This window comes from Leucoraja erinacea, chromosome 15 (assembly GCF_028641065.1).
Source record: "Leucoraja erinacea ecotype New England chromosome 15, Leri_hhj_1, whole genome shotgun sequence".
Classification (NCBI taxonomy): Eukaryota; Metazoa; Chordata; class Chondrichthyes; order Rajiformes; family Rajidae; genus Leucoraja; species Leucoraja erinaceus.
In genome coordinates, this window is record NC_073391.1 from 26,754,128 (window position 1) to 26,768,106 (window position 13,979).

Sequence of the window (13,979 nt, forward strand, 5' to 3'; positions counted from 1 at the left end):
GGCGGCTGGGAGGCGCCGCCAGCGTGTGGCCTGGAGGACCGGGGATGGCGCCACCCAGCGGCGGGAAGGGGCGTAGGAGTTTGGGAGGACCGGGAACAGCGCCACCGCCCGGCTGGGAGGACCGGGAACAGCGCCACCGCCCGGCTGGGAGGACCGGGAACAGCGCCACCGCCCGGCTGGGAGAAGTGCCGGCAGCGCCGCCCCCATGAGGTCCCCAGTGTGGACGGTCGCCTGCCCGAGCAGCAGCAGCAGCGTGTGCCGGTGTCGGTGTCAGTTGTCGTCAGTGATGGGACGGGCCGGTGTCGGGGCCGGCGGCTGCGGCATGTCCTGAGGTAAGGCCGCTCGGCTCCTGGTGCCGGGGCGCTGCTACAGCTTCGGGGCCGAGGGTTTTCGGGCTCCCCCCCCCCGGATACACAGGCCGCGCTGGGTCCGGGGCAATGAGGAGGGGGAGGGATAGATCACTATCCACGGCTAGTGTGATAGCGGCGACCGGCGATGACTACCCCCGGGGCGACGGGAGACTGAAACCATCTCTATCTTTGGGGCAAGAGACTACCTTATCCCCGGGGTGACTGACACCCCCCTCTATTTCTGGGACGAGGGGATAATGAGATCCCCCCTCCCCCTGGGCAAGGGGACAGGGACACCCTCTACCCCTGGGGTGAGGAAAGACAGACTCTGAAGACTGCGAGGGGTCATTGAGACTCTTCTTACCCCCCCCCCCCCCCCCCCCACCGAGGAGCCACCGTGGGTGAGGGGGGGGGGGGGGGGGGACAGAGACTCTTCATCCACCCCCTACTCCAGATGAAAGGAGGCTGGGTGGTTCAGATTCCTTCACCCTCCCTCCCCCCGCACAACCTTGGGAAAGGGGATACTGAAGAAACGCGGTCCCACTGCTGCTCCCTCCTCCCTCGACCCAGGGTGAGAGGAGTCTGAGGCTGGGAATAGAGACTCTTCTGACCAAGAGTCTGGGGACTTCACTGGTACAGGGAAGGACTGAGGCAATTGAGCATCACCCAGAGAGACCCCAGACGAAGGGAAAGCGAGACCAGAAGACTCAGCGACTCTCGGACAAGGCAGAAGTTAAAGTTGAGCGCGCTAGTGACAGGGAGCAATCTTGAGAGACCCCCCCCCCCCCCCCCCTGAAATAATGGAAATTGCGGCTACAAATATTACTGAATGGGTGAGTTCAGCGACCCACAGCAGAGGTTTGGGCTGAGACTACCAGTGTTGCGGAGAGGGACCAAGCGACTCCCTCAGCCAAGGGTTGGAGGTCGTAGTGTCTCCTCTGATTATTTGAGCCTGATCACAAATTATCAGAGGAGACACTACGACCTCCAAGTGCGGGTAGGGTTTAAGAGCATTGGAAGCAAGGATAGAAAGTAAGATGCACAGAAAAAGGCAAAGACTGTCATCAGTGGTTGAATGGCTATCAAAACAGGAGGATATCAGTGGTCGGAGGAGCTGGCATGAGGGGAAGACAGGAGAGCTGGCAAGTGACAATCTGTTGGAGGAACTCAGCAGCCTGAGCAGCATTTGTGGAGAGGGAGAGGGCATGGGAATGGAATGAATTGTTGATCATTCACTCCACAAGCCTCCTCATTCAGCTCATCATTCATTATTTCCACCATGCACTGAGATCCCACCACAAGCCACATCTTCTCCCCTCCCCTTTCTGCCTTCCTCTGTGACTCCCTGATCTGATCACCCCTCACTATCCCCTGACACTTTCATGCAACTGCTGGAGATGCAACATGATCGGCGTATGATTTGAACTCTGTGCTGGAGTGACTCAGTGGGTCAGACAGCACCTCTGGAGGACTTGGATAGGTGATGTTTTGGGTCAGGACTCTTCTTCAGACTGATGGTAGTGGGGGAGAGAAAGCTGGAAAGGAGAAGCAAGTCATATCAATTGCTATTTTGAAAACTGGTTTGAAACAAAAGTTTTGTAAGATGTACAGAATTGTGCACAAGTTTGTGTTTCTTGGGAAGAATTTGCAATATTATAAACTTCATGAAAGTTTCACAGAATTGCTTGCATTCCTTAGTGTGGGAGGTGATGGGAATGGAGAGGAGTTTGTGTCATTTTTATCTCTCAAATTCCATGCAAGTAGTGCGGTGCATACTCGGGTAGAAGTCTCTTCGGAGAAACTACAAGTTGGCATCGAGAATAAGAATAATTCATTGGAGGACTTACATCACATTTGCATTCTAAATAAAAATGACTGTCACATCCAATTAATCAGGTTCTGCAGTGACGCACGTTTGATATGACTGATCCCCTTAGTTGGCTCAGATTGTCCGCTGTGACCCATTCTAAATATGCTTGTTTGCACTTTTAAAATGCATAAATGTATAAATTAAAAAGAGCTTTGTCTTAAGTTGATGACCTTCGGATATCAGGTCCTTCCGTTTGTGCAGTGAAAGTGGCAAGGCGCTGTGCCCGAGGGAAGAAAGGCATGTTGCAGCTCTGAAATTTCCAGAGGACTTGATGCCAAGGCAGATTTGAAAGAAGATAACAGGCAGGTAACAAAGGAGTTTGCTGGGAGCTTCTGAAAGATTGGGATGGAAGGATAAATTTCCAGAACACAAGGACTTTCATGGTTCAAGGTTGTGCTGCTGATAATAGGGAAGAGGCAGGGGCCGTCATAGAGCCCTACTGCATGGAAACAAACAAGCCCTTCAGCCCAACTTGCCCACGCCGACCAACATGCCCCATCTCCACGTCCCCCTACCTGTGTCTCTGGCCCACATCCCTCTAAACCTTGCCTCTCCATGTACCTGTCACATTGAGCGGTCGTGCTCCCTGTCCCAGTTTCTTGCCTTGGGCTATAAACGTATTTATATCTGAAACAACATGTGCCATGCAAGTCATGCCAAATTCAGAAATTGGTGCTGGAATACTCCCTCGAGTGAATAGACAAGCCAGTGTGTCAATGAGGTCCCAGGTTTTCAGTCTTTGCTGATCTTCTTTTGGAGTGGGTTCAGAAGGTCGGGAGGAAGCTGGCATGTGCTCCAGCTTATTCCAAACATACATTATTGATAAGGTATATAGTAGTACAATATTGAAACTTGCAATTACTTCATTCACTGGACTAAACGTATCTCCACAGTCACAGATAGACACAAAATGCTGGAGTAACTCAGCAGGTCAGGCAGCATCTCTGGGGAAAAATGGATAGATGACGTTTTGGGTTGGGACCCTTCAGACTGATTGTATGGGGGGGAGGAACTGGAAGGAAGAAAAGACAAGGACAAACCAGGGCCGGCAACAGATGACATTAGGCAGGGTGGTTCTGATAGGCCGATCACCCATTAATGTTCTCCAGAGTTGCTGCTGAGTTACTCCAGCATTTTGTGTCTATCTTTGGTATAAACCATCATCTGCAGATCATTTTTATTACATTTTAAACCACCATCACTTTTAATACTTAAAATATTTCCATGTGTTATTATATTTTCAGTCCCAAGCATTTTGTCTAGAATGACTTTTTGAGAGGCTAGTGGAGGGAGGACTCCAGACTGTGGCCTTTCCCCTTAAAGAGCCGTTACAGCGGCTGCAACAAGCTTCAATACTACCTCCGCCTTGAGGTCAGCAATTCAGAATGCGCCAGTCGGCAGCGTTCATTTGCGGAAAATTCCACACACTGGAAGACCAATAGGTCACGGGCATATCAAGGTGTGTCTTTCAGTGAGTTGATGACCTTCCACTAGCAACCAATCTTTGCCTCAGCGAGAGTCCCAGGAAACAGCTTGGAGATTACAAAGGAGGACCCTAACCCGAAACGGCACCTGTCCATGTTTTCCAGAGATGCTGCCTTACCCGCTGAGTTACCCCAGTATTTTGTGTCTTTTTTTGAGATTACAAAGTGCTGTTTCATGCAGTGGCTGAGCCGAACCTCGGCAAAGATCAGGAAGCTTCGTCCTGAATGCCCCCACTATTTGCGATCCTTCCAATGCCCGGGTCCTTTCAAATAAAGCTTCAGCCTTTATTTTTGGCAAAAGGCTCAATACAACACACACATGATTCTGAGCGGAGAGGTCTGTCTTGTCTGACTCCAGATTTGACTGCGGAGCTCCTAGTCTCCGATTTCTAAGTAGGACTATGTTACTGATGTCCCTGTAGAGCAAATTCAGATTCTCTCCTTGAACCCCATTTGGGAGAGCACATTCATCAAAACTTTAGCAATATGCTATGAAAGATTTTTTTTCCTGACTTGAGCTGACTAGATAAACCCGTTCCTCAAGAGCAATCTATTTCTTGGGCAAAAGGCCAATAAATGACTGGGAGCTAGGCTTTCTGCTCTTGATTGATCACCTGGGGACTTGCACAGAGGGAGTGGACTCATTCATGAGAACCAGGCACGTGCTGTGAGTAATTACTCGGGGTAGGCAGTCAGTCGGCTTTTAAAAAATCTTCAAAAGCCAAATCTCTTAATAAAGTACCGTATTTCCCAGCAATGAAAACACCCCCCCATTTTGAGTGCTAAATTTTGAAAGAAGACTGGTGGGACATTGAATTTCTCACACTCAAAAAGATAAAAATAAAGAAAGCTATTTGCCCAAGGTTTCCAAATCTCCTACATTCTGAATTACTGAATGGGTGGGGGGTGGAGGTTAACGGCAGATGGAGAGATGGTGGGAAAAACATGAGCACACTGGGACAAGTTGAATCAGTTGTGATCTTATTGAATGACAATGCTTGTTCAAGGGACCAATTGTTGAGGAGAGTTCCTTTCACAGCGTGTGGGGAGTCTGGCCAGTGGTAAAGTTGCGGGGAGGGCAGGAGCATTGAGAAGGAGGGTGTTGGGGATCATGCCAGTAACTCACTCACTCACGCACTGCCAGAGGTGCGGGGACCGGCAGAAGGAGCTGAGGTGGTGGCGGCCGGTTCCTCTGTCCGGTCCCGGCGGCCGCTCGCAGCCACCCAAGCTACTTCTCCCCCCAGCCACAATGCGGTGGCTCAGCGCCTGGAGCGTCGCGGCAAGTGAGTTGCTGGCATGAACCCCGACCCCCTCCTTCTCAATGCTCCTGCCCTCCCTGCAACTTTACCCGGGCCAGACTCCCCACACGCTATGAAAGGAACTCTCCACTCTTCAGCGGCGCTGTCCTTTTACAGCCGCTTCCCATCAGCTGCCAGCAATGATGGATAGACTTGGCTATCCCTCAGTACAACAACATCGTTCTTGATGTTGTTGTACTGAGGGATAGCCAAGTCTATCTTTCTTGGCGAACAACCTTCCAACTTCGGTTTACCAAGATGCATGTAAATTTTCGTGCCTTATTTTTGGGTAAAAAAATGGCATCTTCATTGCCTGGAAATACGGTATTTAAAAACATATAGCACCAAGAAATTTACGTACCACATAATTTGTACACAAACTCCATGCTTCTCTCTTTTTCTTAAGAAAATGGCAATCCATGTTTGAAAATCCCGCCAAGAAACTTGTGCTGCATATGCGCAGTACTGACCTTCGCGTATTACATGTACTGCGGATGAAAGGCACGGAGAATTATGCCTACCTAAGAGATCGATCTCTTAGGCATTATTCTCCCATGCCTTTACAATTTATATTTAATAATTACCATTTTATTATTTTAGTCAAGGTGCCTACCTTGCGTACTCTCACGGCACGTGCCTGATGAGAAGCAAATTTAAAGTTTTGAAGCTGAAAGATGTAAGATCAGCAGTGGAGTCCAAAGGGGGCTTCAAATAATCTCCATAGCCTTGTAATTCCTACATTTGTTGGGGGAGTCCAGAACCAGGGGCCACAGTCTGAGAATAAAGGGGAGGCCATTTAAAACTGAGATGAGAAAAAGATTGTCCGTAGATTTCTCTAATGATCATCCGGTTAAATATTTGAGCTATTTAGCCCACAGCAGCTCCAGGGCTGGTTTTGAACTTTGCTGCTTGAGATGGTCACAGCAGGAATGTTGGAAGGGATTTGCAATCTTTCTTTCAATTTCATGAACCTTTAAACCGAGGGGAAACATTTCAAAATTAAATATCTCTGAGCACCAGTTTATGGTGAATATACATTGTCTCCTACTATTTTGGCTCTTTCTCAGTGTCATAAAGAAGGATGTTCTGGAAAATTATATTGATTGTGAATGATCATTTTGTTTGCTCCATTCTGAGGTGAAACTTGAATATGATTGGAATATATATCGTAGGAGCTTCAAATGGAAATTGTGATTGTACCCAGCAGAGCTGTCAATGGAATCGTAACCATGTCCTGCTCCTTGCACATCAATACCTCTCCTGTCCCCACCTAATTTTCTTTAGCAACCCTGCTGCATTGTTTATCTTAAGAGTCATTTTCCAGGTACCTTATCTGGAATGTATAAGTAGATTAACTAAGGATAAGTTCAACCACCTGCCTATCTAAAACCTCCCTCTTCTTTCTTCACCTATAACCTGACAGCACTTTGTGTATTTTTTTGTAAACCAGCACCTGCAATTCCTTGTTTCTACATACTGAGTATAAACAAAACTGTTTAAAAGGCACACTCTCGGCTTTTTTCTCATTACTTGTTACTGAACATAGAACAGACCTCATATTGTTTGAACTGACAATGAGCTTTGTGTTCTACCCTAATGCCAGTTATCAACACTAATCTATAACCAGCTCATGATCAGTTCACCTAGACTGGGTGGACGTGGGCAGGATGTACCAGTATTGGAATAAGAATAAAAGGATGTTGTTACAAGGGAACAAGTTCAAGGATCTGACTAGTAGAAAATAAAAAGGCTCACTCGTCTGTTTAGTTGCAAGCGAGTTTTATTGGCAACAGAGGACAAAAACAATAGTTGTCTCGGTATGCGCGGGGTCCAGTTTTACAACAGCACAACTTTCTCTCTCTCTCTTCTCTCTCTCTCTCTCCCTCTCCCTCTCTCCCTCTCTCCCTCTCTCCCTCTCTCCCTCTCTCCCTCCCTCCTCCCTCCCTCCCTCTCCCTCCCTCTCCCTCCCTCTCCCTCCCTCTCTCCCTCCCTCCCTCCCTCCCCCTCCCCCTCCCTCCCCCTCTCCCTCCCTCCTCCCTCCCCCCCTCCCCCTCCCTCCCCCTCCCTCCCCCTCCCTCCCCCTCCCTCTCTACCTCTGCGCCTCTGTCCCCGGCGCTGATCGCGTCTCCATCACAGGAAACAGACTATTGACCGACATCTACTACAAACCTACTGACTCCCATCGCTATCGTGACTACATTTCTTCCCACCTTGCTTCCTCTAAAGACTCTATCTCCTACTCCCAATTCGTCCATCTACGCCACATCTGCGCCCAGGATAAGGTGTTCCATACCAGGGCATCGGAGATGTCCTCATTCTTTAGGAAACGGGGGTTCCCCTCTTCCATTATAGATGAGGTCTCCTCGATATCCGACAGCTCCGCTCTTACTCCCCCTCCCCCCCATTCGTAAGAAAGGCAGAGTCCCCCTTGTCCTCACCTTCCACCCCATCAACCGGCGCATACAGCATATAATCCTCCAACATTTTCACTACCTCCAACGGGATCCCACCACTGGCCACATTTCCCCATCTCCACCCCTCCGAAACTCCCTGGTCAACTCGTCCCTTCCCACCCAAACCAGCCCCTCCCCCAGGTACTTTCCTCTGCAAACGCAGGAGATGCAACACCTGTCCCTTTTTCCCCCCTCGACTACATCCAAGGAATCAAACCGTGTTTCCAGGTGAGGCAGAGGTTCACTTGCACCTCCTCCAACCTCATCTACTGTATCCGCTGTTCCAGGTGTCAACTTCTCTACATCGGCGAGACCAAACACAGGCTCGGCGATCGTTTCACTGAACACCTCCGCTCAGTCCGTCTTAACCTATCTGATCTCCTGCAGCACTTCAACTCCCCCTCACATTCCCAACCTGACCTTTCTATCCTGGGCCTTCTCCATTGTCAGAGTTAGGCCCAGCGCAAATTGGAGGAACAGCACCTCATATTTTGCTTGGGTAGTTTACACCCCAGCAGTATGAACATTGACTTTTCTAACTTCAGATAGCCCTTGCTTTCTCTTTCCATCCCCTTCCCGTTCCCAGTTCTCCCACTAGACTTACTGTCTCCGTCTACATTGTATCATTGTCCCGCCCCCTCCCCTGACATCAGTTTGAAGAAAGGTCTCTACCCGAAACGGCGCCCCTTCCTTCTCTCCAGAGATGCTGCCTCACCCGCTGAGTTACTCCAACATTTTGTGTCTTCCTTCGAACAAAAAGAATAATTGTCTTGGTATGCGTGGGGTCCGTTTTACAGCAGCACACATCTCTCTCCCTGCCTCCATCCGTGGTGCAGATCGTGACTCAGCCTATTGGCGAACCCCTCGTACATGAACTTGAACTAACTTCTGGCTTGCTGGTGTCTGCCATTATACAGGTAAGAAACCAGGTGTTGAAATAACCGGCGGTTAGTCCTGGCCAATAGCGCTGCTCCCAAATTCAAACTATGACCAATGGCAGGGGACTGCATCCCAGCAAGCACCCCCCCCCCCTCCCATTTGGGAACAAAGTGCTATCAGCCGCAGACTGGCGCGTAAAGTAATACACAGCGTTACAGACTTGGCACGTAAAGTTAAGGCGCACAAAGGCTTAAACAGAGCACTGTCGGCTTAACGTGTGGGAATTTAAATAGAGCTGTCGGCTGCAGCGCTATGGGTTCTAAATATAATGCTATGGCCGCAGCGCAGCACTGTTCGGGAAAATTCTCGTATGACATGTACATTTAGAATCGAGATGAGGAGGAATTCCGTTAGCTAGAGGGTGGTGAATTTCTGGAATTCATTGGCAAAGATGGTGTTGGAGTCCAAATCAATGGGTATTTTTAAAGCAGAGCTTGATAGATTCTTAATTAGTAAGGGTGTCAAAGGTAATGGGAAGAAGGCAGGAGAAGGGAGTTAGGGGGCAACTGTAGATGAGCCGTGATCAAATCGCTGAGCAAAAAGGAACAGTAGATGTTGGAACCTGGAGCAATGCACACCGACCCAAAATGTTGCCTTACATTCCCACCCCAGATGTTGTCTGACGTGCTGAGTTCATATGGCATTTTGCGTTGAGAAACTAAATGCGTGTGATTTTTTTTTTTTTTAATATGCATGTGCCATGCAGCCAAAAAAGGTGTTCTGCCTGAGATGAACCTAAAATCATTACTGATTTTGTTGTGATTCATGCTATTTTTTGTTTTTACTGTAATTGTCGAGCTGTTCAGCTTTTAACCTTTAAGAACTTGCTTCACTAGAAATTATGTAAAATAGATTTGTGTTTGATGATCGGAATATAGTTCTGGAACTGATTGTTCTCAGGGCTTTTATAGGGCATGATGTTGATAGCGTTTTTGTTAAAATCACTCGTAAGACTCCTTTTTCTGAACATGTACGTTAGAATTTAGCTTAGTGATACAGCATGGAAATAGGCCCTTTGGCCCACATTGACAATCGATCTCCCTACACACTATGGACAATTTACCAAGGCCAATTAACCTACAAACCCGCCTGTCTTTGGGATGTGGGAGGAAATGAACACCCAGCTCAGTGAGAACATGCAAACTCCACACAGTCAGCACCCGAGGTCAGGTTCGAACAGGTGTCTCTGGTGCTGTGAGGCAGCAGCTCTACCAGCTGCTGATGCCAGTCTGGTGGACAGGTCTGGGTGAGTATTGCGCATGCAGGAGTGCCTGCATGGGGCAAACCAAATAGCAATAATATTAGCAACAATTTGCAACAGTAACAATAACAGACAAGGCAAAAGGGCCTGTCCCACTTGGGCGTCATTTGCGCGTTCGTGAATCCCAAAATCTTGGGGCGTCGCGCGTCACTGCCTGCATCACCATGCGTGCGTCGTGATGCGCAAATGACGCCCAAGTGGGACAGGCCCTTAACTAGCTAGGTTGCAGAAGATTCCTATGTACTTTGGAGGTTCCGGGTTCATTAGTGAGTTATTTCTTTATAGGTGGTGACCCCAAAGTCCATTGTTCGCCACCGTTCCATGATGTAGTTCAGAAAGGTTTGGGGTTCAATATGGTTCGTACTGAGGAAGGACAACTAAATGAATGAAGGCAGGGATAGTGCAACAAGACACATTATCCTTGAACAGAGAGCAATAAATCTAGCAATGGCTCCTATTGCTGATTGCTACCTGTATTAGAAAATGTTTCCTGTGCAGGTGAAGATGGAATGTAGCTTTGCAGTGATCGGCTTTATTTTAGTGTAGTTTAGAGATGTAGCATTGAAACGGGCTCTTCAGTCCACCGAGTCCACGCCGACCATCGACCACTGTTCACACTCCCATAGAGTGAGAGAGTTATCCCACTCTCACATCCGCACACTGCACACAAGGGGCAATTACAGAGTCCAATTAACCTACAAACCCGTGAAGTGTATACTTGTATCCAGTGTGCCAGTTCACAAATACATATACGGGGTCGGTGGAGAGCTGCTGCTTTATGTTAGACTGCCTCGGCAAGCGTATTTAAGATTAGCATGAGAAGCAGGAAAGTTGGTGACCTGGTGCAGAGTTGCTCCAGCCCTTGTAGACTCAGCACACCATCCTGCAGCAGCCTGCGGGAAACTTCAGCAAATTAAAAACTGCATAGCAGATGGTTTCTGTACTGTTCACCATTTGTCTTCCTGGTTAAGTGACGTGAGGAGCTACGCAGTTTATTTTGCAGGTAAGACTTTACATATATTTAATACCATGCATATTTCCGATGAAAGTATATCTTGTAACAGGCTTTGTTCACCTGTTGCCACTGAATAAGACTGAAAGAAGGTAACTGGCTGACCTTCGGTATTGTATTCGATTGATCACTCTTCATTTGTTAGCACAGGCAAGGTGATACAGACAAGAAACGAGAACATTGGCGGATTATTTCAATAGTCAATAGTCAATAGTCTATTTAATTGTCATTTGGACCCCTGGAGGTCCAAATGAAATGCCGTTTCTGCAGCCATACATTACACACAAATAGACCCCAGACACAACATAATTACATTTTACATAAACATCCATCACATAGCTGTGATGGAAGGCCAAAAAAGCTTATCTCTCCACTGCACTCTCCCCCCCCCCCCCCCCCCGATGAGAGTCAAAGTCAAAGCCCCCGGCTGGCGATGGCGATTGTCCCGCGGCCATTAAAGCCACGCCGGGTGGTGCGAGGTCGCACACCGGGTCTTGGTGTTAAAGACCCCGGTGTGCGCTCGCAGAGTCCCGCGGCCATTCCAAGCCGCGCGGGGCAGTGGTGTTAGGCCCCGCTCCAGGAGCTCTTCGACCCCGCAACTCGGGCGGGAGAAGTCGCCGTTGCAGGAGCCCCGTAAAGCGGTCTCCCTCCAGGGAGCCGCGGGCTCCCGGTGTCGCCGTCCGCAGACCCGCAGTAGCAGCCTCCGCATCAGCAGCAGCAGCGGCAGCAGCAGCAGCGCTCCTCCACCGCTCCACCCGCTCCGGTCTCGGCCAGCTCCGCGACGGCGATGGTGAGTCGTAGCACCAGAGTCCCCGGCTTCTTCCTGTTGGAGGCCGCTCCTCGTTGCGGCCCCAACGACAACTGAGACCCGACGAGAAAACGTCGGGTCTCCAGTGCAGGGAGAGATTCAAAAGTTTCCCCCCCCCCCCCCCCTCCCACCCCCCCCCCCACCCCCCCACACACACACACCCCAACATAAAATAACAAAAACTACATAAAAACACAGACAAAAAATAATAAAAACGCGGACAGGCTGCAGAGGCCGCTGCTGACCAGAGTCGCGCCGCCTACTGGATGTTCACTATCCAAACCTACCTTGTCTAATTATGCCTCACCAGTTCAGTTTTCCCACTTAGCATGAGCCATTGTGAACTCAAAACCTTCCTGAACCATACAGAACACGGCATATTAGCATGTGTACTGAGCCGTTAGGGGAGTTCTGGGACATCACTCCTGAAGAAATACCTCACACATGAATCCTGAACCTCATATATAGCTGTCCAGAAAAAAAGAGATTTGTGGAATGAGCCTCCAGAGGAAACTTTAGAAGCAGATACAGTTATGACTTTTAAAAGACATTTGGGCAGATATTGTAAATGGATAAGAAAGGTTTAGAGGGCTATGAGCCAAATGCAGGCAAATGGAACTAGCCCAGTATGTCAAGCATCGACAAGGTGGGCTGAAGGGCAAGATCCTTGTTGCCTAATTTTTTGTCAACATTTTGACATGTCTATCTTCATAATTAAATATTTGCACGGTTGAACATTTGTACCGGAATTTGGTTAACATGTCAAACAAGTTCCTTCGAGCAGTGAGTCCAGAGGGTTAGTGGAATATTTAAAGGAATATTTTCCATTTGGACTTCGAAACCACGGAAGAAGGTGGCCACAATCGGAATTATTCATTTTCATTGTCTTAGTCTGATAACTTCAAAGATTGATTATAATATTATCATGTAACTCAACATATTACATAAAATAATTGCCAAGGGAAATAAAATGTCACAGCAGACACCAGGTTGCTCGAGTACAATTAGAAGCAGTCGTCTTGGCCTGCTTTGTGTCGTAGCTGAATCCTAACACAAGTTAGGGCTAAGGAAAAAAAAAAAGTTTTAAATAAAAGTCAGCATGTTCTCATTAAAACATCTGTGTATGGGCAAGTTAGCAAATGTTTGGAACTGCGTTTGGAATCTATTGTTCCTTTCTGAATGAACAATATTGGGCTATGCCATTTTTCTAATTTCTTTGATATGTCCTGCTTGAATTTAACTAGAACATTTTTTCTGTATTTATAGTCATAAAGTTGTACAGCGCCGAAACAGGCCCTTCATCCCACCATGAAGTTCTTATTTAGGGGATCTACTAGGTATGCTAACCCATTTACCAGCACTTGGTCCATAGACTTCTTTGTCTTGGCAATACAAATGCTTGTCTCAAAACACCTTCAGAATTTAGTATTCCTCGATCAGGTTTCCCCTCACCTCTTCAAGGAAAACAAACTCGGGTCATCCAGTCTTTCCTCATAATTAAAATGCAACATTATGGTGAATCTAGATACAATGAGCTGCAGATGCTGGTTTGCAAAAAGGACACAAGTGATGGAGTAAGTCAGCAGGTTAGGCTGCATCTCTGGAAAACATGGATAGATAACGTTTCATGTTGGGATTCTTCTTCATTGTTTCTGATTGTTAAAGACACTAAGCCTGAAGAAGGGCCCCAACCCAAAACATATCCAGAGATGCTGCCTGAGCTACTGAGCTATTCCAGCATTGTGGCAAATCTCCATTGTACGGTCTCCAGTGCAATCACTTATTTCCCATAATGTGGTGACCAGAACTGCACACAAACTAAACTGTTGCCTACCAAATACTTTCACCAGTGTTATGCAAAGTTGCATTTTAATCTTTCTGTTCTTACATTTGTTGTCCTGGTTAATGAAAGCAAGTTTGCTTATTCAGAACCTTATCTCCCTGTGCTGCCTGTACTGTTCTTTCTTGACACAAGTAGTTAATTCATTGTTCTATTGTGCAGGTTCCAAGCATTGTATAATTTGCATCTTTTCCTACCAAGGTTTTTCTTTTTTAAATTAAAATGCACATTTTAATTTTCTCTGTGGTCGAGTGGGAAAGGATGAAGACAAAGCATTTCAATAATACTAGACTCAGCCTTTTGAATGCATTTCTAGCTGCTTTAATTAGTTTTCAAACGGACCAAGCAGCATTGCATACTGTTTCAAATTGTGTATCTTTCACTGAAATTCACCTGGAGAAAATATTTTATTCCCTTGCTCTTTTACTTTCTCAGAACTCCGATCAGATAATCATTGCACACACACCATGAACCCTACAGCCTTCTTTTCAGATTCCAAGATTTTAAGGAAAAGACCCTCACATAAATCTCCTTTCATTAGGCTATTTTGTGTTGAATTTTTTTATCCCTTGGTCTTTTATTTTTGCAGAACTCTGATCTGTGCTGGTGGATTGTTTTTAGAATACATTGAACTGCCATGTTAGAATTAAAGGCAATATTTTAC

At 47.4% G+C, this 13,979-nt stretch overlaps 1 protein-coding gene across 6 annotated transcripts in view; it reads left to right on the plus strand.

Moving 5' to 3' along the window:
* Positions 1-183: 183 nt before the first annotated feature.
* gpam (glycerol-3-phosphate acyltransferase, mitochondrial) overlaps positions 184-13,979 on the plus strand; it is a 121,874-nt gene continuing 108,078 nt past the window's right edge. For 4 of the 6 annotated variants that reach the window (XM_055646947.1, XM_055646946.1, XM_055646943.1 and 1 more), the window contains exon 1: positions 184-332. The gene's annotated coding sequence lies outside the window, so the exon portion shown is untranslated. Of the gene's footprint in view, positions 333-2,403; positions 2,527-13,979 lie in introns of all 6 variants that reach the window. The other 2 variants (XM_055646945.1, XM_055646944.1) reach the window with 2 other exon arrangements.